Source organism: Sinocyclocheilus anshuiensis, unplaced genomic scaffold, assembly GCF_001515605.1.
Source record: "Sinocyclocheilus anshuiensis isolate Anshui unplaced genomic scaffold, SAMN03320099.WGS_v1.1 scaffold536, whole genome shotgun sequence".
In the NCBI taxonomy this organism is placed as follows: Eukaryota; Metazoa; Chordata; class Actinopteri; order Cypriniformes; family Cyprinidae; genus Sinocyclocheilus; species Sinocyclocheilus anshuiensis.
Genome location: NW_015557179.1, coordinates 2,067,607 through 2,072,238, shown reverse-complemented (window position 1 = coordinate 2,072,238; position 4,632 = coordinate 2,067,607).

Below are 4,632 nucleotides of genomic sequence, written 5' to 3'. Positions count from 1 at the left end.
AACCACTGATTTCTAGCCGTGTCCTCTTTTGGAAGACCAAACAAAGTAGTTTAGCTTTCACATCGAAACACACGGCTGGCTAGAGTGAGCGGTGGCCAGCGGCAGCGGGCTAGAGTGAGCGGCGGCAGGTGGCTTGAGAACGGCGCGGCCGGCGGGTTTGCGGCAACCGCATGTGACGACCCCGGGCTGGACTCCGCTTTCCCACATCATGACGTAGACATGTGGGGGCGTGTTAGAATGAGCTGTTTTAGGTAGGTGTGGTTGACTCTTAATTTTTATAAAGAATATCTCTTTGGATTTGAAACTTTAGTCTTTGCAACGAGAAAGAAAAAATCTTGCTAATTACTTATAAAGCTGTGAATGGTTTAGCTCCTCAGTACTTGAGCGAGCTCTTATCGTATTATAGTCCTTCATATCCGCTGCAATCTCAAAACTCTGGCCATTTGATAATACCTAGAATTTCAAAATCAATTGCGGGCAGCAGATCCTTTTCCTATTTAGCTCTGGAACATTCTACCTAGCATTGTTCGGGAGGCAGACACACTGTCAGTTTAAATCTAGATTAAAGACCCATCTCTTTAACCAGGCATACACATAACACACTATCAAATTTTTATAATTCAAATCCATTAAAGGATTGTTAGGCTGCATTAATTAGGTCAACCAGAACCGAGAACACTTCCCATAACACCCGGTCTACTTGTTACATCATAAGAAGAATTGCATCTTCGCTAATATTAGTCAGTTTCATTCTTATTCCGAGGTCACCGTAGCCACCCAGATCCAGTCTGTATCAAGATCAGATGGTCACGGCTGTCACCCAGAACCAGTCCGTATCCAGACCAGATGGTGGATCAGCACCTTGAGACAACTTCTACAACCCTGAATGTCAGCATAGAACATCTCAATTAGATGAGCCCTAGACAGATCCTCTGTGAAGACCTCATCAACTAGACGGCCATTGGCACAAGACCACGAGAACCAGACGAGTCTTCTGCACAATCTGACTTGTGTTGCAGCCTGGAATTAAACCACATAATGCTGTTTTCGTCTGACAAGAGGAGAACTGGCCCCCTGACTGAGCCTGGTTTCTCCCAAGGTTTTTTTCTTTGGTTTGCTTAGTTGGGGACACTTAATTTCTGGCAATATTGTCGGCTTGATTGCACAGACATTGTTTGAAGAGAACTAACTGAGTTGAATGATGACATCACTGAATCAACAATGAACTGACTTTAACTGAAAAATTGAGTGTTTACTATTGTCCTCCTACATTATCAACACACTATTTTCCAGTTTAACAATGTAAAGGTGTTTTGACACAATCTGTATTTTATAAAGCATTATATAAATAAAGGTGACTTGACTTGAATTGGATCAGTGACATGACACTGACACTGAATATAGACAGTTTCCTAAATGTCATCCTTTTGATGATCCCGTGACCTCAGTGCACACTGATTAATTTCACACCTCTCTGTTTTCTCTCACCGTGTGACTGGTTGTATATGCCTACACATATGCTTTTTTGTGTAGTCTGTTCCACCTACTCGGGCACGTTTGGCTCAGGTGACAGATGGATCATGAAGAGCTTGTCACTTGTCTGTCAGTGCTTGTTTGTGACGACAGCATTCATGAGAACTCTATTATAAGCCTTTCAGTGAACTGAGGGTGAGGCTTAATTAGGTCTTGTTAATTTATTTTCATTTAGGGAGCATAGTGGCATATTCAACAGTCAAACAACATTTATACTTTTACATGAAAGGGATCCAGTCAGACAACATATTAAAACTCAATCCAGAAGATACTGCCTCTGGGTAACTGAATGAAAAGTAAGTCACGAAGTGTGAATCTGCCTGCTTTGGATCAATCTAGGTCAATTCATCTTCTCGTGTTATTATTGATTTTTAAAACTACACCATCAAGATAAAACTGAATCAAATGAGACGCATTGGGAATTGAGGGCTACACTTTGTTGCCAATTCTGTTTGTTCTTACCCATAATGCAGTTCAGCTCTCAATGGTGACTCACAATCACGATCTTTCTCTCTGACAGCACAGGGAGCGACACAAGCTCGGTTTTGATTTCATCCCCAGACACAAGCACATTTGAGGAAGAGAGCACATCTCTGATGGAGGGAGAACGAAAGAGAGAAAGGTTGTTTCAGGGTCAACAAATGCAGGATTACATGCAAGAAAACAATTTCATTCATCCCTGTTCATGTCAGCCATGGTTGTTTGCAAAGTTGTGCTCATTTCACTTCAGTCTTTTGTTTCGCTTCTGGCTGTAGACCTATTATGTATGCAAAGCTGTACATTTGCATCAACAAAATTAGCTTCTCGCTAGCAAAAAGTTCCCCTGAGTGTGTTTGCGACAGATGTTTGTCAGTTAAGTTAGTCATGTCATTTCTCGTCTGCGTGGCAGAGGAAGAAGCAAAATACAGTCTCTGGAGCCACAATGCAGATGATGTTTAATGTATGACAGGTCTTTACAAGAGCAATAATTAACACACATAACCAGTAGACACAGGCTATAAATACAACACTTCACAGGGAACTATAAACACAGACTGAAATAGTGTCTATGTAATATTGTGCAAAAGGTAAACAGGTTAAAATAGGAAGTTATTTGCTTTAGTGCAGAAGTGTAATCGGGCAGGGAAAAATATGGATAAATAGATTTTAGAATAAGATAATTAAAAAAAAAAAAACATTTTAGAACTCCTTCTAGGCTGTTGCTCTGATTTTCATGAAAATCAAACCAGATCATCTTCAGACCATTCAGACAAAAAAGTCAAACTTTTCTGAAATAGCACACGAACAAATTCACCATAAAGCTCGTTACAAAAAGTTTCAGGGCAGCGCCCCCTTGTGGTCAATATTTTTTTTTACAAAAAAATTTAAATCCAAAAATGCTTATAACTTTGGATTATTTTTGCCTGTTTTCATGAGACTGGTCTTGACAGATTCATTGGATCATGCCGAGAACATCAATATAATATAATACCAATTATGCCATAATCGGAACTTCTTGTCCACCATTTTGATTTATGTTGAAAACCTAGTTTTTCAAACTCCTCCAGACCATTGGTCCAATTTTCTCAAAATTAAAATCAGTTCATCTTCAGACCATGCCTGCAAAAAGTTATGGATTTTGTGTCAATAGACAACGGTTTTCGTTTACTGCATGCATCGACAAATTTGATGGCATGATGCCAAACTGCATCTGAGGCTGTATCTCTGCAAATTTTTACATATTGACACCAAACTTTGTGTGCCATTGTCACCTCACACTTAACACCACATCAGTTTGGTAACAGCTATTGGTCAAAAGTGATAAACAATTAAATCATATTACTAGTGATTGTATTTATGATTTGTCAGCCATCTTCACTAAAATCATCTTAAAATGCCTTTAAGTACCCTTAATTGCTGCTGCATACTATATTCACAGGAAACGAAGAGCACCATAGGAGTTTCTGAAACTAAGAACTAACGAACAGATGAATGGCAGTGTTACAGCTGAATACAGGCTTCTTTTGAAGTGTAATGTTGCTGTTTCTAAAAATGAGAGTAGAAAACTAGGGCAGTCTTCTCTTATTTTTAGTGAAGCAATAATCAGCATTTGATCCAGTGCTCAGCCTTCGTCAGCCATTAAACGAAGGTTTGACAAATGTAAGACTTCAAAGCAAAATGGATTTTTATGTTTGAAAAAAAGAGGTGTTTGCCTGTGTAAAAGTGGTTGCTAGGGTATTCTATATAGTTGCTATATGGCATTGCTAGGCGGTTGCAAGTGTGTTCTGGATGGTTGTTAGGGTGAATGTGAAGGCATGGTGCAAGTTCTGCATCTAAGCTTAGGGATGTTTGAAAAACAAACACAGATCCTGTGCAATAGTAATCAAAGCTCTTTGTCTAAGAAGAAACCAAACCTCCAATCAAAGCATACATTAAATGTATATAAAAAAGTGACTGAGAGAAGGAAAGATCTCTTTCCAAATATATGTCTGGCTTTAGGTTTGCATGTGTCTTTTTCAACTTGTGTTTTGTTCCATCAGCACAATGTCAGTGTTAAATACTGCAACTGATGTTAGCCTCATTAGCCCTCCAGTGAAGAACAGTGATATAAAGTGGGTCTGGTGAGCCTCGTGAGACTTTCAATAAACCTGATAGCATTTGACTGATGTGTTGGTTACATGCATGTGTGTGTTGTATCTCAGTGTGACTCCTGCTCTGCATGATAAGGTAAGGCAGGGTAAGAGACAGAGAGAGAGAGCTGGAACGCGTCTGACGTCAGGAACGCTATGATGAGCTAAATATAATACTTGCTGAGCTCCAGAGACAGCAGCCCTGACATGCATTTTCATACACACACAAAAACACATCTTCACAATGACATGACACCCAGGAAGTCATCAGCTGCCTCCAGTCTCTGTATACAAATCAGCTAGAAGATATTTGAATAAGCTGCATCCTCTTGAGAGACAGGAGAGGAGGAAAGAGGGCAAATATTCAGACCTGTGATCACATTAAGTAGGGCAAGTTGGAGAAAACTTGGGATAATGGATTTGTAGGAAGCAAAAGCAATAGAGATGCTTATGTGGAGGTGAGAGGAGGTGAGCAAAGTGTCATTTTTAA